Consider the following 25,303-nt stretch of genomic DNA (forward strand, 5'->3'; position numbering starts at 1 on the left):
TACCAACGTATGGTTTACACGTGAGCGATGTAGATTTGGGTTTACGACGGAAATTCTCCTAGTCATTCATCATAGCCGACGGGCGGATTTCCTTGTGCAGCACGATCTCCTGATCGATTTAAAGAACAAACAACTCATAGATTCCATTACTGGCTGCACTTCAAAGGGGAAAATCATTCACAGCATCACCACAATTAACACGTCGATGACTTACGCAGATCTACTAACCCAATTCGTCAGTATCACAAAGCCAAGACCTTTCACACCCAATGTCAACAGTGCGTTCAGTCACAGTATCGTTACTACAGGACCACAGCTCGCGCAGAAATACAACAACTCCTGGACAATGGGGTAATCCGTCCATCCGATAGTGCTTGGGCCAGCCCGATTCATCTCACCAGAAAAAAAGATAATACCTACCGACTCTGCGGGGACTACCGCAAGCTGAACAACATCACCACCCCGGATAAATACGCACCGCCACTAGTTCAAAATCTCTTCCTGGTGGTTCATAGGAAGAGCCTATTTTCAACAATAGACCTGGAAAGAGCCTACCACCAGATACCGGTAAACGCAGACAGTATCTCTAAGACAGCAATAGCAACACCCTGGGGACTTTACGAATACATTGGAATGCCATTTGGACTGAAAAACACCACACAGACCTTCCAAAGGTACATTGATTTCATTTTTCGTGGGTTAGATTTTATCTTTGTATATATAGACGACATCTTAATAATGTCAGAAGATGAAGCACAACACCGAAACCACCTACAACAAGTTTTTCAGCGACTGGCGGATCACAAGTTATCAATTAATGTCAGCAAATGCAACTTTGGTAAAAAAGAAATTTCATTCCTAGGGTACCATATTAAGGGGGTTAGACACCTTTGAAATCTTCAAAAATTTGATTTTTGTTTTTTTGCATATTCGGAAAGCTGTATCTTTTCTGTGTATTTTAAGCACAGCCAAGATCTAAAATTCCAAAAATTGACGAAATGGCAGCCAAAAATGTGCGAGCCTGCAGATCAGAGCACGCTGCCGCGGCAGCAAGGGTAGGAATCCTTAGCCCCGCGGTGCGTCATGGTTTTTCCAACAATTTTTATGACTATTTTATGATTTCTTTTGCCTGTGGACTCGTGCTTCTTGCTGGCCAACACACTATTCCGCTAAGTTTCGAGCAAGCAACATATATTTCCAAGATAGTCGTCATTATTCATTGTATTGAATATGCCTTCCAAGTCGAAATCCACTTCTGTTTCTGATATTTTGCAACATAGAGCGACGTTAGATTCAAAGGGGCATCGAGGCGATTTGGGGCGTCCTGGCCGACGTAAGAAAAGGGACTATTTAAAAAATCTAGAAGTGTCACCAAAAAGTGAGATCATGGGCGTGCCAAGTGCATCAAGAAGAAGGTTGGACAGTAGTAAAGCGTTTAGTGGAGAATGTGACTCGCGTCATAGTTACAGAATTTTAAATTTCTTTGTTGTTTTTGACACAATTGCACAACTTCTGTGCTGCAAAACTTGTCAAAGAAGCGTTACGTTCAATGAAGGAGACTAACGTGGACACGGTTTTAAATTAATTTTAATGTGCGAAAATTGTGGGGAAAGAACAATCAATTCTTGCCCCTTGACACGAAATCATGGCTACGAAGTCAATCGGCGGATCATTTTTGCAATGAGATCTATAGGAATTGGTTACGCTGGACTCGAAATGTTCTGTGGTATAATGGATTTACCCACGTGTATTATCAGAAAATTTTATAACGCTACAATTAAGTATATTCGAATAGCTACTGAGTTGGTTGGAAAAAGATCAATGAATCGAGCCGCGATGGAAGAGTCGCTAGCGACTAAAGCAAATACGAATAATTTCCAAGGCGAAATAGCTGTAACAGGAGATGGAACGTGGCAAAAGCGAGGTTTTTCTTCTCTCCATGGCGTTGCCACCCTTATTGGAACGAAGACTGGAAAGGTCATCGACATAATTGTAAAAAGTTCCTACTGTCACGTTTGCAGGTTCCTGTATAAAAATAAAACCGAAGATGCAGAAAATGGTCGAAAAGAACACGAAGAAGTATGTGAACGTAATCATCTAGGTAGTGCCGGAAAAATGGAGGTGGACGGTGTATTATACCAATTAAAATACGTAAATTACATAGGTGACGGAGACTGCAAAACTTACAAGGGATTACTTGACTCGCAACCGTACGATCCAGACGTTGGTATTCTAAAAAAAGAGTGCATCGGCCATATTCAGAAACGAATGGGGAATCGTCTCCGAAATATCAAAAAGGTGAACAAAGGTTTGAGAGGAAAGGGAAAATTAACAGCAAACCTCATAAACAAATTAACTACATATTATGGACTTGCAATAAGAAGAATTTGCAATTCAGTAATAGACATGAGGAACGCTATTTGGGCAACTTATAATCATAAATGTTCAACGGATGATAATCCTCAACATGATAACTGTCCTCCAGGTAGAGAAAGTTGGTGCTCATGGCAGCGTGCGAAAGCAGACGGATCTTTGGATATATTTGTCCACAAAGCACCTCTGCATCCTGATGTCCAGGTGGCTATAAAGTCTGCGTACGAAGAACTAAGTAAAACAGAACTTCTTGAGAGGTGCCTCGGAGGATTTTCTCAAAATCAAAATGAGAGTTTCAATTCAAAGATCTGGAAAATCGCACCAAAAACAGTTTTTTGTGGAAGTGAAATAATTAACATTGCGGCATATTTTGCCGCGTGTACATACAATGCCGGCGCGTCGAACGCATTGGAGATATTAAAACAATTAAATATTATAATTGGCCCAATGTCTTTGAAATGGAGCAAAATGTCCAATGATATTCGCGTGACGGCCGCCGATCACCGTGCTTCACTTTCAACATAGGAGGGTAGAATCGAAACCAGAATGAAAAGGAAGGCTGTTGAAGATTTCTGTCAATCAAGGGAAGGTACAATGTATGGGCCTGGCATCGATTAAAATACGTAAGTAACAATTACTAACGTGTAAAGTTTGAAAAACTACGTGTTAAGCTTTAAACGTAATTTCCCACAAACTACGTTTCTCAAGACGGTGAACATAAAATCTCCAAAACCGCTCCAACGATTTGGATGAAAATTTATAAATAGATACAGGAAACCATTGCCTACAATGTGTAGGGAACAAATTTTTGAAAAAATCGTATAAAAAAAAAATAAAAAATATTTTTCATGCAAAAAAGCGACAAATTGGCATATTTCAACATAAAAATTGTGTTAATTTTTTTTTCCAAATTTTGCTTCCGACACATGGTAGGGACTGTCTTGCAGATTACAAAACCTTCTGCGGTTTGTGTTTCAGATAATTCATCCATCTGGAACAATGTTCGCCATCAGATGCTGCACAGAATACACGACTTTATGTTTATACTTATAACTTTTATGTAGATAAAGTTATTTTGACTTTTCTTCTTTTTTGTTAAAGAATATAGAATAATGAATGAAAAGAAACAAAAAGTTTCAGTTTACCTCTATTTACTATTTCACAATTTGCGTTTGAATAGAGGTCTATTTTTGGGCCCTCAAAGGTGTCTAACCCCCTTAATAAAAGGAGATTCGAGATAGTTAGAAATGTCAAATTCGTAAATGCAATGATGGATAATGGAAACAACTACGAAGATTTTTACTCAGAGGAAGAGTCGAATCCGCAAGGAACACACAAAGAGTATCATATTGTCAATGAAAATGAAACGGATAACGAGACAAATCCTCAAACAAATGAAGAAGGTGATCCTACAAATGAAAATGAAAATAATGAATCCGACGATACAACATTAAGAGAAACTTTAAGAACTCGAAGAGGTCCTGGCCGCCGAAGATTAGAACGGATAGGGCTAAGAGGGAGACCTCGGAAGTTGTACAACGAAATCATTATAAAAGAGAATGATGAGACGAATCTCATCGAAGATGGATTTGTATGCGCAACTGAACTGAGGATTGATAATATAATGAAGGATTCAAATGTAAACGAATGGTTAAAGGCTATGAGTTCAGAAATCAAATCTATAATAAAGAACAACGCCTGGGAAATAGTTAACCGACCAACTAATCAAAATATCATAGGCAGTCGGTTTGTACTTACCCTAAAAAGGAACTCAGTATAGCCGAGAAGAAGAAGGCAAGAATAGTTGCCAAGGGTTTTGCTCAAAGATATGGCGTGGACTTTAACGAAACTTCTTCACCGGTAAGTCGTACGAGCTCGATTAGGTTAATAATGTCTTTGGCTTCTAGGTTCAACATGAAGGTAAACCAAATCGACATAACAGCTTATTTGAATGGATCTTTAAATGAGGATATTTTTATGGAAGCCCCTAAACACCTTAAGACTGGGCTTAAGTATCTTATTGAACACGAAGCAGAAAATAGCAAAACTAAAATGACAGCTGAGAAAATGTTGGCCGAATTGGAAAAGGGAAATCGAGTATGTTCTTTAAGAAAAGCTTTATACGGTCTTACAAGGAAGGTTTGTTAGGTGTCCGCCTCCGATTGTTCGGAATTTTGGATATGTTTTAAAGGGCCGAAAAATAAGATATTCGTATTTTTTATATCGGCCCGTTTTCATATTTAGGGGGTGAAACGACCCCCTAAAGTTTCAGCTACAATAGATTATCTCAAAAACTATCATAGATAGAAGAAAACTTCTTAAGGAAAAGTTTCATGGTTTTTTATGCACATATAAATGCTGGTCATCAATTTTGTAAAAAACAATTTGTTTATAAAAAAAAATTTGTTTATAACATTATTTTAAAAGAAATCACAATTTACATAATGACAAAAAAGAACACAATTTCTTTTCTGAATCCATTGATATATCACACAGTATGTTTGCCTCTTACAATTTTGCTATTTCAATATTATACAGGGTGTTTGGCCACCCCTGGGAAAAATTATAATGGGGGATTCTAGAGGCCAAAATAAGACGAAAATTAAGAATACCAATTTGTTGATGGAGGTTTCGTTAAAATGTTATTAACGTTTAAAGTTCCACCCCTATTGAATTTTTTTCTCGAAAATGCGTAGGATTTCGGGGTTATGTCTATTCACCAAAAATGATTGTAATTGACCCTCGCAATCGAAAATAATTTTTCCAAAACGATTCGAAATTTTTTTTTTCCGTCGAAAAATTTCACACCTCGAATTTCTTTTTAGAAAGTGGGTGGGATTTCGGGGGTATGTCTATTCACCAAAAATGTTTATAATTGAACCCCACAACCGAAAATAATTTTTCCAGAACGTTCTGAAATATTTTCTTTTCGCCGAAAATTTAGGCACCGACCCCCTGTCGATTTTTCTTAAAAATTCGTTTTTGATTTTTAATAAATCTGTTTGACGCCCTACAGAAAAGTTGTCTAATACTTTTTTGTAGGTGCTCATGAGCTGAACTTCGGAAAAAAGTTTCATTGAAATATATTCACTATTGTAGGAGTTATGGTCGTATTGAAGTTTTAACCATTTCTATGCTGTTTTTCTCATTTTGCGGGGTCAAGGACCAACTTTTCCAATATTTTTACGATTTGTACGTATTTTACACTAAAATGCGCGTAGTTTGCTTTTTTAAACATTAAAATCGTCCCATCCGTTCAAAAGTTAGGACGTTTTAAAAATTCGCTCGAAATTTCGGGGTTACATTTCTGGCCAGAAATGACATTTTTAGTAAGGAATTTTTTTCTCGAAAGTGGTTAGGATTTCGAGGGTATGTCTATTCACCAAAAATGATTGTAATTGACCCCCACAACCGAAAATAATTTTTCCAGAGCGATTTGAAATATTTTCTTTTCGCCGAAAATTTAGGCACCGACCCCCTGTCGATTTTTCTTAAAAATTCGTTTTTGATTTTTAATAAATCTGTTTGACGCCCTACAGAAAAGTTGTCTAATACTTTTTTGTAGGTGCTCATGAGCTGAACTTCGGAAAAAAGTTTCATTGAAATATATTCACTATTGTAGGAGTTATGGTCGTATTGAAGTTTTAACCATTTCTATGCTGTTTTTCTCATTTTGCGGGGTCAAGGACCAACTTTTCCAATATTTTTACGATTTGTACGTATTTTACACTAAAATGCGCGTAGTTTGCTTTTTTAAACATTAAAATCGTCCCATCCGTTCAAAAGTTAGGACGTTTTAAAAATTCGCTCGAAATTTCGGGGTTACATTTCTGGCCAGAAATGACATTTTTAGTAAGGAATTTTTTTCTCGAAAGTGGTTAGGATTTCGAGGGTATGTCTATTCACCAAAAATGATTGTAATTGACCCCCACAACCGAAAATAATTTTTCCAGAGCGATTTGAAATTTTTTTTTTCGTCGAAAAATTTAGGCACCTGATTAGATTTTCAGTAATGAATTTTTTTCTCGAAAATGCGTAGGATTTCGGGGGTATGTGTAATGACCAAAAATGATTGTAATTAACCCCTGTAACTAAATATAATTTTTTTAACATGATTTGAAATTTTTTAATTTTGCCGAAAAATTGCAGTACCTACCCGATTTTTTTTCTCGAAAGTGGATAGGATTTCGGAGGTGTGTGTATTCACCAAAAATGATTGTAATTGACCCCCGCAACCGAAATTAATTTTTCCACAACGATTTGAAATTGTTGAATTTAATTGTTAATAACTTTTTAACGAAGCCTCCATCAACAAATTGGTATTCTTGATTTTCGTCTTATTTTGGCCTCTAGAATCCCCCATTATAATTTTTCCCAGGGGTGGCTGAACACCCTGTATAATATTGAAATATGCAAAATTGTAAGAGGCAAACATACTGTGTGATATATCAATGGATTCAAAAAAGAAATTGTGTTCTTTTTTGTCATTATGTAAATTGTGATTTCTTTTAAAATAATGTTATAAAGAAATTTTTTGTTATAAACAAATTATTTTTTACAAAATTGATGACCAGCATTTGTATGTGCATAAAAAACTATGAAACTTTTCCTTAAGAAGTTTTCTTCTATCTATGATAGTTTTTGAGATAGCCTATTGTAGCTGAAACTTTGGGTTCGTTTCACCCCCTAAATATGAAAACGGGCCGATATAAAAAAATACGAATATCTTATTTTTCGGTCCTTTAAAACATCCAAAATTCAGAATAATCGGAGACGGACACCTAAAAAACCTTCCTTGTTAGACAGGCTGGTCGACAATGGTTCCAGGAACTGAGCGAAAAATTATTGAATTACGGTCTGGAGCAATCCAGACATGATCCATGTGTATTTTTCTGTAATAGGTCACAGAATACAGGGTGGAGCAGTAACTATTAGCACCTCAGATATCTTGGAAATTATAAGTTTCACTGAAATATTTGCTAAAGTAAATTGCACAGTACGAAGGGCGCTATTGGGTGGCGATAATAGTTTTTTTGCAGGTGGAGGTACTTCGGACATTTGAAGGTCACATCCATTTTTTTAAATGGATCGGTATGTTTTTGCTTCCGTATCACGATAGAGGATCTTAAAACGAGTTCAACGACCTATTACACAAGGTCATTGAAGGTCATAGAAAGTAGAGAAAGGCGATGATACTTACGGTTTTGGTAGTAAATGAAACATACGTATTGTCAACAGTAGAGGAATGCGTAATGCTTACCGTTTACTTCACTGAGAATAAACACTGCTTGAAAGACACTTTAATAGTTTGCAGAGTAAGATAAACATCATAACATTAGTATCGATAAATCGGTCAATCCGGCACGATGTATCCGTTTGAAGAGCAGGTTGATATGCTTCTTATTTATGGCGAATGCCAACAAAATTCTGTAAGGGCGAAAAACTTGTATGCTGAACGATATCCACATCGGTCTCAGCCTTCGCGTCAAACATTTAAAAATGTGTATGATAAACTTAGGCAAACCGGTAGTTTAAGTGTTCGTAAAAGTGAACGCCAGAAACGAGTAATTAACGAAGAAATGGAAATCGGTGTGCTCGCTAGTGTGTCTAGAAATTCTCATATTAGTTCGCGACAAATTGAACGCGAATCTGGCATTAGTAGGAGGAGCGTACTTTGCATTTTGCACCGTCACAAATTTCATCCGTATCACGTTAGTCTTCACCAAGAATTGCATGGGAACGACTTCATGAATCGCGTTGAGTTTTGTCGATGGGCTATACGTCAGATTCAAAACAATGAGCTTTTTTTTAATACCGTCTTATTTACTGATCAAGCAACATTCACAAATCACGGGAATGTTAATTTGCATAACATGCATAACATGCATTTATGGGCACCGGAAAATCCACATTGACTGCGACAAGTTGAACATCAAAAATAATGGTCTGTGAATGTATGGTGCGGTATCATAGGTGATAAAATTATTGGACCTTATTTTATCAATGGAAATTTGAATGATAACGTCTATGCTAATTTTATTAAGGATACATTGGGTCTTTTGCTAGAAGAGTTACCTTTATTTACACGACAAACCATGTGGTATCAACATGATGGATGCCCAGCACATTATTCATCGATTGCGCGAAGGGAACTCGATAAAAAATTTCGAAATCGTTGGATTGGACGCGGCGGTCCAATATCGTGGCCAGCTCGTTCACCAGACATAACACCTTTAGATTTCTTTCTGTGGGGAACACTGAAAGAGAAAGTGTACAAAGAAGTACCAACTACATCTCACGATATGCAACAGCGAATTATTGCAGCCTGTGCATCAATAAGTTCTGACGCTGTAAGACTTGCAAGTCAATCAATCGTAAAAAGAATCCAACGGTGCATTGACAGTGATGGTCATCATTTCGAACACCTACTATAAACATGTTTCATTTACTACCAAAACCGTAAGTATTATCGCCTTTCTCTACTTTCTATGACCTTCAATGACCTTGTGTAATAGGTCGTTGAACTCGTTTTAAGATCCTCTATCGTGATACGGAAGCAAAAACATACCGATCCATTTAAAAAAATGGATGTGACCTTGAAATGTCCGAAGTACCTCCACCTGCAAAAAAACTATTATCGCCACCCAATAGCGCCCTTCGTACTGTGCAATTTACTTTAGCAAACATTTCTGTGAAACTTATAGTTTCCAAGATATCTGTGGTGCTAATAGTTACTGCCCCACCCTGTATACAATCGTCACTGGAGATGATTTTTGTAACATAGCAAGACGGTTAGGAAATCCAACGGGGATAAAGTTTACGAAGATAACGAGCCAAAGCACAAATTGCGAATTGTGCAAGAATTCTTATTGTACACATGCAAGAATATCCTCCATCCACCACCGCAATCGCCAGACTTGAATCCCATTGAAAATAGGACGAATTAGATCGCCGAATTCGGACAAATCCCATAAACATAAAAGAAGAGCTAAAAAGGCGTCTGCAAGAAGAATGGCTACGTATTGGGCAAGAATATTTAAAAAAAGTAATTTGTAACATACCAACGCGATTACGGTACGTCATAAAACATATGGGATATCCAACAAAATACTAATTAATAAAAACAAGATTTATATATCCTCATATAAACCTAATTTTGATAGTGTTCGAATATTTCCGTGACATGAAAATGAGCACACTTTCCGTTTTTCTTTTATTATTTATGTAATCACGTATTGTAAACAAATATTTCTTACATTTTTGTAAACTACACACTGCATAGTAACATACGTGAAACCTCTTTTTGTTCTCATTGTTTACATTTCTGAAGTACAGACTATAATAGTCAAAACTATAGTGGTGTCCGAATATTTTCGTGAGCGACTGTAAATACGGCCTTCTAAAAGCCGTAGTCTCTATCCATGGCTTTATTACTGTCTTCAGGACCTCCAAATAAACCTCCTTTGTGACTGTTTCGCCTTTTTGGAAGAAGTGCAGCGGCATGGCATCGCCCTCACTTGAGACGACTCTCAAATCATGAACACTGGCTGGAAATTTGGTTTTGGTTCCTCCGGTTCATTTTGGTATCAACAGCGAAAATGTTGTCATCAGAAAAAGAAACCCGATGTGGCCCAGCAGTTTCGTGTTTTAATGAACACAGAAGCAAATTACAACGGGCAAGTCTTTTAACCAGTTAGCTGTGGCGCCCCCTTTTGAGAGCGCGCACCTATACAGGGTGTTCGGCCACCCCTGGGAAAAATTTTAATAGAGGATTCTAGAGGCCAAAATAAGACGAAAATCAAGAATACCAATTTGTTGATGGAGGCTTCGTTAAAAAGTTATTAACAATTAAATTCAAAAATTTCAAATCGCTCTGGAAAAATTATTTTCGTTTGTGGGAGTCAATTACAATCATTTTTGGTGAATAGACATACCTCTGAAATCCTATCCACTTTCGAGAAAAAAATTTGAAAAGGTGTGAAATTTTTCGATGGAAAAAAAAATTTCAAATCGTTTTGGAAAAATTATATTTAGTTACAGTGGGTAATTACAATCATTTTTGGTCATTATACATACCCCCAAAATCCTTCGCATTTTCGAGAAAAAAATTGTTTACCGAAAATATAATTTCTGGCCAGAAATGTCTGCCGAATTTTCATGCGGATCTTTAAAATGTCATAACTTCTGAACGGATTGGACAATTTTAATGTTTAAAAAAGCAAACTACGCATATTTTGGTGGAGAATATGTAGAAATCGCAAAAATATTCGAAAAGTTGGTCCTTGACCCGGCAAAATGAGAAAAACCCCATAAAAATGGTCCAATTTTCAAACAGCCATAACTCCTACAATTGTAAATATATTTCAATGAAACTTTTTTCTGAAATAGAGCCCCTAGGTACCTACAAAAAAGTATTAAACAACTTTTCGATAGGACGTCAAATTAAATTACTAAAAATGAAAAACTAATTTTTAAGAAAAATCGATAGGAGGTGCCTAAATTTCTCGGTGAAAAAAAAAATTTCGAATCGTTCTAAAAAAATTATTTCTAGATTCTAAGGACAAATACAACCAAGTTTGGTGAATAGACGTACTCCCGAAATCCTTCCCACTTTCTACACAAAATTTCGAGAAGGGGTGAAATTTTTCGAAAAAAAAAATTTCAAATTGTTCTGGAAAAATTATTTTCGGTTGCGGGGGTCAATTACAATCATTTTTGGTGAATAGACATACCCCCGAAATTTTGCGCATTTTCGAGAAAAAAATTCAGTACGGTCGGAACTTTAAATGTTAATAACTGTTTAACAAAGCCTTCATCAACAAATTAATATTCTTGATTTTCGTCTTATTTTGGCCTCTAGAATCCCCCATTAAAATTTTTTCCTGGGGTGGCCGAACACCCTGTATGTGTCGCGAAAATCGAGCTATAGAATATAATCGAATCGAATATCGAGAGTATACTCGTCAATCACAGAGTAAGTGTCGCTGTTAAATTATTGGATCAAAAAGATGGGTTTATTGTATAAAATTGACAATTTTATTACTAATATTTACTTATTTGGTTAACATAAACATATATTACATACATATTAAACGAAATACGCAAGAAAAATTAATCGGCCATCAATGGTCTCAGCGTCACGCATTTATCCCGTGACGGACCATCCCTGAAGGAACCCTATCATAAATCAGTTTTCCTACTTTTGCTTTTGCTGCTTTTACTCTAACATCTAAAAAACGTTATCATCGCACATAAATAAATTCGTTTTGAGAACTGATAAGCTGCTTCAGCTGGTGCATACGGGGACGCATGAGTTCATCTCAAATTATTCATATTTTTTATTTGTTTGTTTTATTCCGGCCTGGCCTCAAAATATTCTAAACATCTTGAAATTGAAGAATAAGTTTCATTTTTCACAAAAATTACGATTTAAATAGCCAATGGTCACTGTTTTTTACGCATGACGAGTATTCTCGTCATGACACAAAATCCTGCCACTTCTCCATGACGAGTATACTCGTCAATCACAGTTAATTGGTTAAGCTTGGCGGCCTCGGTCTTTGAGAAGATAGGAGACATATCTAAGATCCTCTTGAGCGATTCGACGGACGATCGTTTCGTTTACCCCCCAGACGGAGGCCAATTTTCGAAGTAAAGTCTCTGGATCTTCCAAAATCATGTCTTGGACCCTTTGAATGATTTCTGGCGTTCTTGTTGATTTTTCCCTAACCTGAACTTTTCTCGCCGGAGAAGGAGAACCCTTCTCGAACCTCTTCGAGGCTGAGTATCTCTTCGCAACGTCGTATACCGTCGTATACCGTCGAAAAATTTTAATGAGGGATTCTAGAGGCCAAAATAAGACGAAAATCAAGAATACCATTAATGGAGGCTTCGTTAAAAAGTTATTAACGTTTAAAGTTCCACCTGTACAGAATTTTTTTCTCGAAAATGCACAGGATTTCGGGTGTATGTCTATTCACCAAAAATTATTGTAATTGACCCCCGCAACCGAAAATAATTTCTCCAGAGCGATTTGAAATTTTTTTTTTCGTTGTAAAATTACACACCTTCCCGGAGTTTTTTCTAGAAAGTGGGTAGGATTTCGAGGGTATGTCTATTCATTAAAAATGATTGTAATTGACGCCCGCAATCGAAAATAATTTTTCCAGAACGATTTGAAATTTTTTTTTTCGTCGGAAAATTTAGGCATCTAATTAGATTTTCGGTAAGGAATTTTTTTCTCGAAAGTGGGTAGGATTTCGGAGTTATGTGTATTCACCAAAAATGACTGTAATTGACCCCCGCAACTGAAAATAATTTTTCCAGAACGATTTGAAACACATGAAATGTCAAGGGAATCATTCATTCGTTGTCAGATATTATATTTTTGGTAACGAATTTTTTTCTCGAAAATGCGCAGGATTTCGGGGGTATGTCTATTCACCAAAAATGATTGTAATTGACCCCCGCAACCGAAAATAATTTTTCTAGAACGATTTGAAATTTTTTTTTCCATCGAAAAATTTCACACCTTCTCGAATTTTTTTCTAGAAAGTAGGTAGGATTTCGAGGGTATGTCTAATGACCAAAAATAATTGTAATTGCCCCCCGCAATCGAAAATAATTTTTCCAAAACGATTTGAAATTTTTTTTTCATTGAAAAATTTAGGTACCTGCCTGCCCTTGTCGATTTTTCTTAAAAATTCGTTTTTCATTTTTAATAAATTTGGTTGGCGCTGTACAGAAAAGTTGTTCAACACTTTTTTGTAGGTGCCCATGGGCTCTGCTTCAGAGAAAAATTTCAATGAGATACCTTTACTATTGTAGGAGTTATGGTCATTTGAAAATTGGGCCATCTTTATGGAGTTTTTCTCAATTTCGGGACTGAAGAATCATCTTTTCGAATATTTTTGCAATTTCTACGTATTCTTCACTAAAATATGCGTTGTTTGCCGTTTGAAACATTACTTTCCTCCAATCCGTTCTGAAGTTATGATATTTTAAACATTTACATGAAATTTCGTGGAAGTATTCCTGGCCAGAAATTATATTTTCGGTAGAGAATTTTTTTCTGGAAAGTGCTTATGATTTCGAGAGTATGTGTAATGACCAAAAATAATTGTAATTGCCCCCCGCAACCGAAAATAATTTTTCCAAAACGATTTGAAATTTTTTTTTCATTGAAAAATTTAGGTACCTACCTGCCCTTGTCGATTTTTCTTAAAAATTCGTTTTTCATTTTTAATAAATTTTGTTGGCACTGTACAGAAAAGTTGTTCAATACTTTTTTGTAAATATCCATGAACTGTAGTTCCGCTCAAAATTTCAATGAAATATATTCACTATTGTAGGAGTTATGGCTGTTTGAAAAATTGGACCATTTTTATGGTGTTTTACTCACAGTAAGGGGTCAAGGAACAACTTTTCGAATATTCTTGGAATTTCCACATATTCTTCACCAAAATACGCGTTGTTTACCGTTTGAAACATTAAAATCCTCCAAACGGTTCGGAAGTTATGATATTTTAAACATTTACATGAAATTTCGAGGAAGTATTTCTGGCCAGAAATTATATTTTCGGTAGAGAATTTTTTTCTGGAAAATGCTTATGATTTCGAGGGTATGTGTAATGACCAAAAATGATTGTGATTGACCCCAGCAACCGAAAATAATTTTTCCAGAACGATTTGAAATTTTTTTTTTCCATCGAAAAATTTCACACCTTTTCGAATATTTTTCTCGAAAGTGGGTAGGATTTCGAGGGTATGTCTGATGACCAAAAATAATTGTAATTGCCCCCCGCAACCGAAAATAATTTTTCCAAAACGATTTGAAATTTTTTTTTCATTGAAAAATTTAGGTACCTACCTGCCCTTGTCGATTTTTCTTAAAAATTCGTTTTTCATTTTTAATAAATTTGGTTGGCGCTGTACAGAAAAGTTGTTCAATACTTTTTTGTAAATATCCATGAACTGTAGTTCCGCTCAAAATTTCAATGAAATATATTCACTATTATAGGAGTTATGGCTGTTTGAAAAATTGGACCATTTTTATGGTGTTTTTCTCACAGTAAGGGGTCAAGGAACAACTTTTCGAATATTCTTGGAATTTCCACATATTCTTCACCAAAATACGCGTTGTTTACCGTTTGAAACATTAAAATCCTCCAAACGGTTCGGAAGTTATGATATTTTAAACATTTACATGAAATTTCGAGGGAGTATTTCTGGCCAGAAATTATATTTTCAGTAGAGAATTTTTTTCTGGAAAATGCTTATGATTTCGAGGGTATGTGTAATGACCAAAAATGATGGTGATTGACCCCAGCAACCGAAAATAATTTTTCCAAAACGATTTGAAATTTTTTTTTTCCGTCGAAAAATTTCACACATTTTCGAATTTTTTTCTCGAAAGTAGGTAGGATTTCGAGGGTATGTCTAATGACCAAAAATAATTGTAATTGACCTCCGCAACCGAAAATAATTTTTCCAAAACGATTTGAAATTTTTTTTTCATTGAAAAATTTAGGTACCTACCTGCCCTTGTCGATTTTTCTTAAAAATTCGTTTTTCATTTTTAATAAATTTGGTTGGCGCTGTACAGAAAAGTTGTTCAATACTTTTTTGTAAATATCCATGAACTGTAGTTCCGCTCAAAATTTCAATGAAATATATTCACTATTATAGGAGTTATGGCTGTTTGAAAAATTGGACCATTTTTATGGTGTTTTTCTCAGAGTAAGGGGTCAAGGAACAACTTTTCGAATATTCTTGGAATTTCCACATATTCTTCACCAAAATACGCGTTGTTTACCGTTTGAAACATTAAAATCCTCCAAACGGTTCGGAAGTTATGATATTTTAAACATTTACATGAAATTTTGAGGAAGTATTTCTGGCCAGAAATTATATTTTCGGTAGAGAATTTTTTTCTGGAAAGTGCTTATGATTTCGGGGGTATGTGTAATGACCAAAAATGATTGTGATTGACCCCAGCAACCGAAAATAATTTTTCCAAAACGATTTGAAATTTTTTTTTTCCGTCGAAAAATTTCACACATTTTCGAATTTTTTTCTCGAAAGTAGGTAGGAATTCGAGGGTATGTCTAATGACCAAAAATAATTGTAATTGACCTCCGCAACCGAAAATAATTTTTCCAGAACGATTTGAAATTTTTGGTTTTAATTGTTAATAACTATTTTGGCCTCTAGAATCCCCCATAAAAATTTTTCCCAGGGGTGGCCGAACACCCTGTATATGAACGCACGTCCATAAGCATAGTAAAAAAATATCTGTTTTAACAGTTCAAATATGATCAGGGTGTATTAAAACGTGTATTTCCGTAAAATAATTTTTGAAATTTTTGTTTCATTATGGTACTTTACTTATATGCGCCTACATAGGTTGGAAAGTAAAAAATGTCAACTGAATTTTCTGAGTTGAAATGTCAAAGAATTTCAACTGTATTGAGAGCAAGAAGGGTAGACTAACATTCGCCTTCCTTCTCGAATCCCCGAAGCTATACGAAGCGCCAGAACTCATATACAAGGTGGTTATATTAGTGTGTGTAAGTGGAGGGACAGTATCCTTCGGGTACAGGCCTGCAGTCTGATAATACTAGATTGCCTTTTTCAATCCCTCCCATAGTCAAACTCACATGTATTCACGCACACACTACAGCTATCTGCCTATTAATATTAATTCAGTGAATAGTTTCTCAACTGACCGCCATCCATGAGAAGAGGTCGCTAAAATCGCCTCTGAATTTTCAGGTCGGTATGGCAGTCAGATTGGACCACGAAAGTCCATAAGGTGAAAAGTCTACTCGTATATAGTAGTCTGGGCCAAAGTACATATAGCGAGGTTGAAAACTCGAGTGGGTGTCAAAGTTTACACGTTTCAGCTCCCGAAACAAATGAATTGACAAAAATACGAGCAGCTAAGGGCCTTAGACCATAGTCAGGGCCGTACGAAGAAATATTTTATTTAGTGTCGCCATTTTTAGAGGTATCGTAACAGATAAAGGTCTTACTCAAGTTTTTAATCTTAATTTACCTGCTTATAATACAGGGTGTTCGGCCACCCCTGGGAAAAATTTAAATGCGGGATTCTAGAGGCCAAAATAAGACGAAAATTAAGAATACCAATTTGTTCATAGTAGTTTCGTTAAAAAGTTAGTAACAATTAAATTAAAAAGTTTCAAATCGTTCTGGAAAAATTATTTTCGGCTGCGGGGGTCAATTACAATAATTTTTGGTGAATACACATGTCTTCGATATCCTATCCACTTTCGAGAAAAAAAATCGGATAGGTGCAGAAATTTTTCGGCGAAAGAAAGACTTTTGAATCGTCTTGGAAAAATTATTTTTAGTTGCAGGGGTCAATTGCAAGCATTTTTGGTCAACAGATATACACCCGAAATCCTACTCAGTTTCGAGAAAAAAATTCCTTACCGAAAATATAATTTCTGGCCAGAAATGTCTGCACGAATTTTTATGCGAATCTTTAAAACGTCATAACTCCTCAACGAATTGGACGATTTTAATGTTTAAAAAAGCAAACTACGCGTATTTTGGTGGAGACAAATGATATACAAATCGCAAAAATATTCGAAAGGTTGGTCCTTGACCCCGCAAAATGAGAAAAACCCCATAAAAATGGTCCAATATTCAAACAGCCATAACTCCTACAATTGTGAATATATTTCAATGAAACTTTTTTCTAAAGTAGAGCTCATGGGTACCTACAAAAAAGTATTAGACAACTTTTCTGTAGAACATCAAACAAAATTACTAAAAATGAAAAAGGAATTTTTAACAAAAATCATCAGGTAGTCCCCTTTTTCGGCGAAATTGAAAAGTTTCAAATCATTCTGAAAAAATTATTTCCTGCTTTGGGGGTTAATTACAATCATTTTTGGTCACTAGACATACACCCGAAATCCTACTCAGTTTCGAGAAAAAAATTCCTTACCGAAAATATAATTTCTGGTCAGAAATGTCTGCCCGAATTATCATACGAATCTATAAAACGTCAAAACTTCAGAACGGATTGGACGATTTTAATGTTTAAAAAAGCAAACTACGGGTATTTTGATGGAGAATATGTAGAAATTCTAAAAATATTCGAAAAGTTGGTCCTTCACCCCGCAAAATGAGAAAAACCCCATAAAAATGGTCCAATTTTCAAACAGCCATAACTCCTACAATAGTGTATATATTTCAATGAAACTTTTTCCTGAAGCAGAGCTCATGGGTACCTACAAAAAAGTATTAGACAACTTGTCTGTAGGATGTCAAACGAAATTATTAAAAATCAAAAACGACTTTTTGAGGAAAATCGACAGGGAGTAGGTGCCTAAATTTTTCGGCGAAATTAAAAAGTTTCAAATCGTTCTGGAAAAATTATTTTCGGTTGCGGGGATCAATTACAATCATTTTTGGTCAATAGACATACCATCGAAATCCTACTCAGTTTCCAGAAAAAAATTCCTTACCGAAAATATAATTTCTGGCCAGAAATGTCTGCCCGAATTATCATACGAATCTTTAAAACGTCATAACTTCTGAACGGATTGGACGATTTTAATGTTTAAAAAAGCAAACTACGGGTATTTTGGTGGAGAATATGTAGAAATTCTAAAAATATTCGAAAAGTTGGTCCTTCACCCCGCAAAATGAGAAAAACCCCGTAAAAATGGTCCAATTTTTAAACAGCCATAACTCCTACAATAGTGAATATATTTCAATGAAACTTTTTCCTGAAGCAGAGCTCATGGATACCTACAAAAAAGTATTGGACAACTTTTCTGTAGGGCGTCAAACGAAATTATTAAAAATCAAAAACGACTTTTTGAGGAAAATCGACAGGGAGTAGGTGCCTAAATTTTTCGGCGAAAAAAAGACTTTCGATTCGTCTTGGAAAAATTATTTTTAGTTGCAGGGGTCAATTGCAAGCATTTTTGGTCAACAGACATACCCCCGAAATCCTACTCAGTTTCGAGAAAAAAATTCCTTACCGAAAATATAATTTCTGGCCAGAAATGTCTGCCCGAATTATCATACGAATCTTTAAAACGTCGTAACTTCTGAACGGATTGGACGATTTTAATGTTTAAAAAAGCAAACTGCGCGTATTTTGATGGAGAATATGTAGAAATTCTAAAAATATTCGAAAAGTTGGTCCTTCACCCCGCAAAATGAGAAAAACCCCATAAAAATGGTCCAATTTTCAAACAGCCATAACTCCTACAATAGTGTATATATTTCAATGAAACTTTTTCCTGAAGCAGAGCTCATGGATACCTACAAAAAAGTATTAGACAACTTTTCGATAGGACGTCAAACTAAATTACTAAAAATGAAAAACTAATTTTTAAGAAAAATCGATAGGGGGTGCCTAAATTTCTCGGTGAAAAAAAAAAATTTCAAATCGTTTTAAAAAAATTAATTTTAGGTGAATAGACATACCCCCGAAATCTTGCGCAGTTTCGAAAAAAAAATTCAGTACGGTCGGAACTTTAAACGTTAATAACTGATTAACGAAGCCTTCATCAACAAATTGGTATTTTTGATTTTCGTTTTATTTTGGCTTCTAGAATCTCCCATTAAAATTTTTCCCAGGGGTGAGTGAACATCCTGTATATGCATGTAGAAAATGAAAAAAAATAGTGCAGTTACGGACACAGAAAAACTTTCAGAAAGGCACCCTCAAGGAAGATGTCATGTACGGCCCTAAGTGCCGCAGCAGTAGCCTGTCTCAACCCTCAAGAGTTTAGTTTACGACCTCGCTATATTTTGGCCCGGACTATACCTCGTCTGTGGTTCTACCACCAAGGATATTGAATCTGATTATAAAGATTTGAATAAAAATCAAGAACTCATTTTCAGCCATGTTTACAATTTGTATTAAAATAAAATGATATCTACGTATTTAGATATAATTTTCTTCATTTTTTTCCAACTAAAAAAACTTATTTACCAATTGAAATCACTTTTCTGTACATCAGAATAATACAACCAACCAATTTATGAAAGAAAGACGGTTAAAAAACATTTTGTGGAGCGATTTCGTCAAAATTGTGGAACAGGCAAGGAGTCAACTTACTTACCTTTACAGTTTGCACTCTTCCCTACCCGGCGTGGTACCTCGCTGGCAATTTTTCGAAGTGCAGTCTCAGTTTGTTGTAGTAATTTTCAGGATTTTGCGACCTCTTTTTAACACGAAGCGTTCCTTTATTTCCTGACACTGTAACTGGTGTCACAGAACACCTTTACACGAACAAAGTTGCACCTTCCGAACTTCCGACCAGTGAGCTTTGTTCGTAGTTTACTATATCTGCAAATAAAAGACAAAAATGTTGAAGGAAATTTCATCATTAACGAAGAAAACACAGAGAAACATAGAGAACATTTACAAAATCTAATAACTATTTAAAACATTATTCAACGAATATTTTGATATACAGGGTGTTCGGCCACCGCTGGGAAAAATTTTAATGCGGGATTCTAGAGGCCAAAATAAAACGAAAATCAAGAATACCAATTTGTTGATGGAGGCTTCGTTAAAAAGTTATTAACGTTTAAAGTTGCGGCTGTAGAACGGCAATTTGTCCATCTATTTGGATTTTTTTCTCGAAAATGGGTAGGATTTTGGGTGTATGTCTATTCACCAAAAATTATTGTAATTAACCTCCACAGCTAACAATATTTTTTTCAGAACAATTTGAAATATTTTAATTTCATCGAAAAATTTCAGCACCTTCTCGAATTTTTTTCTAGAAAGTGGGTAGGATTTTGAGGGTATGTCTAATGACCAAAAATGATTGTAATTGACCCCCGCAACCGAAAATAATTTTTCCAGAACGATTTGAAATTTTTGAATTTAATTATTAATAACTTTTTGACGAAGCCTCCATTAACAAATTGATATTCTTGATTTTCGTCTTATTTTATTTAATTTTGTTTGACGTCCCATAGAAAAATTCTCTAATACTTTTTTGTAGGTACTCATGAGCTCGACTTCAGAAAAAAGTTTCATTCAAATATATTCACTATTGTAGGACTTATGGTCATTTGACAATTGGACCATCTTTATGGAGTTTTTCTCAATTTCGGGACTGAAGAATCATCTTTTCGAATATTTTTGCAATTTCTACGTATTCTTCACTAAAATATGCGTTGTTTGTCGTTTGAAACATTAAAATCCTCCAATCCGTTCAGAAGTTATGACATTTTAAAGATTCGCATGAAATTTTCGGGCTACATTTCTGGCCATAAATTACATTTTCGATTAGGAATTTTTTTCTCGAAAGTGCTTAGGATTTCGAGGATAGGTCTATTCACCAAAAATGATTGTAATTAACCCCCCGAGACAAAAATAATTTTTTTAGAACAATTTAAAATTTTTTAATTTTGACGAAAAATTTCACACTACTCGAATTTTTTTCTCGAAAGTGCGTAGGATTTCGAGGGTACATGTATTGATCAAAAATGACTGTAATTGACCCCTGCAACTGAAAATAATTTTTTTAGAATAATTTGAAATTTTTTAATTTTGTCGAAAAATTTAGGTACCTACCCCTCGTCGATTTTTCTTAAAAATTCGTTTTTTATTTTTAATAATTTTATTTGACACCCTATAGAAAAATTGTCTAATACTTTTTTGTAGGTGCCCATGGGCTCTGCTTCAGAAAAAAATTTCAATGAGATACCTTTACTATTGTAGGAGTTATGGTGATTTGAAAATTGGACCATCTTTATGGAGTTTTTCTCATTTTACGGACTGAAGAATCATCTTTTCGAATATTTTTGCAATTTCTACGTATTCTTCACTAAAATATGCGTTGTTTGTCGTTTGAAACATTAAAATCCTCCAATCCGTTCAGAAGTTATGATATTTTAAACATTTACATAAAATTTCGGGGAAGCATTTCTGGCCAGAAATTATATTTTCGGTAGAGAATTTTATCTGGAAAGTGCATAGGATTTCAAGGGTATGTGTATCGACCAAAAATGATTGTAGTTGACCCCTACAACTCAAAATAATTTTTCTAGAACGATTTAAAATTTTTTAATATCGCCGAAAAATGTCAGCACCTACTCGAATTTTTTTCTCGAAAGTTCGTAGGATTTCGGGGGTATGTCTAATGACCAAAAATGATTGTAATTGACCCCCGCAACCGAAAATAATTTTTCCAGAACGATTTGAAATTTTTAAATTTAATTGTTAATAACTTTTTAACGAAGGCTCCATCAACAAATTGGTATTCTTAATTTTCGTCTTATTTTGGTCTCTAAAATCCCCCATTAGAATTTTTCCCAGGGGTGGCTGAACACCCTGTATTCGCCACTGGTCTTCTGAGAATATGCAATATTCGATACAAAATTAAAAAATATTTAATAATTATTATTTTATTGATTACAGTACTTTTAGACAATAAAAACACAAAATTAAAATATTTTAATGCTAAATTTGCTGTCGAAGCAGTACGAATGACTTCAAATCACTTACAAATTGAACGTTAAGAAAAATTCGCATCTTAAGTTACTATTTGGTCTCCTAATCATTCAATTTTGTTTCTCTATGTAAATTTAATTTAGAAAAAGGAATTATAATTTTAAATATTTTTTACTTAATATATGCAAAGAACTTCTTTACTTTTTTTATAATAATCAAAAAATTGAAAGATATGTATTAGCATATAAGTCACAGATGTCAATATTAATAAAATACCAAATAATGTTAATATTGTTTAGATTATAAATGATTATCTGAAAGTGAATTCTTTATCCATCCTTATACAGTTACTTAATATTTTTTTTAAGTAAAATTTTCTATAATCATACTCAACATTATTGTGATTTATAATAATGTAATCGAATACTGTATAGCTTACTTTGCCACCATTGTAAATAGCTTTCAACGTAAGAATAGCAACTACAGCTAACATAATTTTCCAACCTACTGTATTTAGACCATTATTATTCTCACTTAAATATCGTTTAAAATTAAGAAACTTATTCTTCAAAGTCTTTCAGAAAATATATACAGTCAGTCAAAAAAGTCTCCGTACATCGCACTAAAATTAATTGAATGTTGTATATTTGCCAAGAAGGAAGTCAGAAATAAATAATTTTACGTTATTATATTGAGAAACATAACATTTATTATTAGTGAAAAAGGAAAAAGCATACAAATATTTATTAACGGAACATAATGGGCAAAAGCACAAACGTAACAAAAATGTGGTCAAAAAAGTCTCCGTACAAAGAAATATTTAAGTCTAGTTTTAAGAATTCTGCAAAATGGTTACGAACAAGACTGAAACAATACTTCAAAGTTGAGAATAAGTTAGTTTCTTAAATGCTAGCAAATAGGAAGGTACATATTGTGCGTATTTTCTTCAAAATGGAAATCCCTGTTGCGATTCGAGAGTTAATTGTTGAATTAAGAAAAGAAGGTGCAACGTTGAAGAAAATAGCACAAATTGTAAAAAAGTCACCTTCTACCGTGCAATATATTTGCCACAGATACAATGAAACAGTATTAAATCAAACTCGAAGACGCACAGGGAGACCTCAAAAACTAGAATAACATCATAAGCGTGCCATTTTAAGAACAATTAGATCTGATTCATGGACTAATGTTCCAAAATTGGCATCAGTGATAGAAACTGATGTATACAAGTAGTGCCTGAGACAATACGAAATGTTATAAGGAAAGCAGGGTACAATAGTCGTACAGCTAGACGAAAACCTTTTACAAGCCAAGTTAATAAGCAGAAGCGATTAGAGTTTGCAAATTTACATATTAACAAAGGCCAAAACTTCCGGAATAATGTAATATTCAGTGATGAAAGTCAATTCACGATTTTTAATTCAGATGGAAGGAATAAAGTTTGGAGAAAACCAAATACGCAAATGGAACCTAAACATTTGTATCCAACATTTAAACATGGAGGCAGCTGCATAATAGTTTGGAGGTGTATGAGTGCTACGGGAGTTGGATACATGACATTTATTGATGGTACTATGGATCAGAATGTTTATTTGAACGTTTTGAAAGAAAATTAGCCCATACTGTATTAAAATTAAATTTAGAAGGGTCGTCTATCTTCCAACAAGATAGCAACCCTAAGCATACGTCGAAGAAAGAAAGAGGATGGTTACTGTATAATGTCCCAAAGCAGCTCCATATGCCTCCCCTATCACCCGACGTGAACCCCATCAAACATTTATGGGGTGAAATGAAAAGAAAATTAAAAAAGTACAATATTAAAAACAATGGAGATTTGAAATCCAAAATACTATTAGAATGGAATAACATTCAACCAGATTTAACTAAAACATTGATATGTAACATGCAAAAAAGTTTGCAAGAAATTATTAAACTAAAGGGAGGACCCACTGATCACTAATTAAAAAACTATAGTTAAAAATTTATATGTACAGAGACATTTTTGACCACATTTTTGTTACATTTGTGCTTTCACCCATTATATTCTGTTAATAAATAGATGTATGCCTTTCCTTTCTCACTAATAATAAATGTTATGTTTCTGAATATAGTAACGTAAAAATTAGTTATTTCTGACTTCCTCCTTGGATAATATACAACGTTCAATAAATCTAAGTGCGATGTACGGAGACTATTTTGATTGACTGTATGTACTTTCAAAATTCAGGATAAGTGTAACTATTGACCAGTAAAACAACGAAGAAAAATATTTAACGTTTTTAAGACGATGATATTTTAATGCGAAGTAATGAAAGTTTACAAAGGAAAGTGACACGACTATTGAAATACAAAAGGAACGATTGCAGATGTCGTACTGATTGTAGTCCTAACGATAAGAATAAATTTACTTTGTGCGTGTGCTAAATTTAGTGAAGATTTTTTCGTTATTGTCGGAATCTTAAGGAATATTGGTATTGAAGAAATAGTTTTGTGATAAATTTATGTACTATAATAATTTTTGCAACTGAAAGTCAGTAATTAGTTTAATCGCATCACGACCCTTGCTAAATGTGTATGAAGATATTCAAAAATAAACTTACAAGTGAATTGTTTTTACGCCACACCTTTATATAAGCATAAACATTATGTATGTATCGAGCGTTTTAATTGCTTGTATGCGGTTATCGTTTGTATAAAACACGAACAGACAAAAGAATTTCAACAAGAACAAAATAATAAATAAAAATGGTAATTTCAATTGTATTTAATAACTGGTTAATGTTTACTCTTATTACTAAACTAAGGATTCTAAAGCGCGTTTAAATCATATTTTATACTAACAAAACTTGATGTGAATAAGCATAGGTCTCAGTTATCTGATTCGCGACCACGCTATGGAAAAATTTATGGGATACGCAATACCATGCTTCGCACGTGCCTAGTAATAATTACACACGCGGAAAAGTCCCATGCTTCGCACGTCATAAATTGTACTTACTCTTTAAGAACCTCAAATTGAAATTGCTGAACTTCAGAAGCTTCAACGATTTCTGGATCACGATGTAACACTTTTAATGAACAAGTTTTATCTTGCCTCGACAAGTCGTCAAATTGCCGCCAGACGGAGCCCTCGGTGCACCGGGGACACCTCATTCCACTTTCGCACTACGCCAGATCACGCGTGCGTACGTGAGCTCGTAGAGTGAAGAGTCGAGAAAGAAGGAAACCGTGAGCCTTTCTTTCTCGCTCTTAAGCTGCGTCCCCACCTCTCCACTGCGTCGGCGTCGGCACGACTCGGCATTTGCCATTCGGCATAGAGTCCGACGCAGGTCGGCACAGCTGTGTCATTGTTATGCACGGATACGTGACAAAGCTATTTCTTTTTTATTCCATCAATAGTGAAACGCAAAAGTTCTTTCCTAAACGATGTTGACTTTTCTCATAAAAAATTAAGATCACATTAATTTTTTT

The 25,303-nt window shown here is 34.7% G+C and overlaps 1 long non-coding RNA gene across 1 annotated transcript in view; it reads right to left on the bottom strand.

Moving 5' to 3' along the window:
• LOC143348862 (uncharacterized) overlaps positions 1–25,092 on the bottom strand; it is a 62,128-nt gene extending 37,036 nt beyond the window's left edge. The window contains exons 1-2 of the long non-coding RNA XR_013080838.1: positions 24,831–25,092; positions 19,485–19,711 (exon numbers count right to left, since the gene is read on the bottom strand). This is a non-coding gene — a long non-coding RNA (uncharacterized LOC143348862). The remainder of the gene's footprint in view (positions 1–19,484; positions 19,712–24,830) is intronic.
• Positions 25,093–25,303: the final 211 nt, after the last annotated feature.

This window comes from Colletes latitarsis, chromosome 12 (genome assembly GCF_051014445.1).
Source record: "Colletes latitarsis isolate SP2378_abdomen chromosome 12, iyColLati1, whole genome shotgun sequence".
NCBI classification, from domain to species: Eukaryota; Metazoa; Arthropoda; class Insecta; order Hymenoptera; family Colletidae; genus Colletes; species Colletes latitarsis.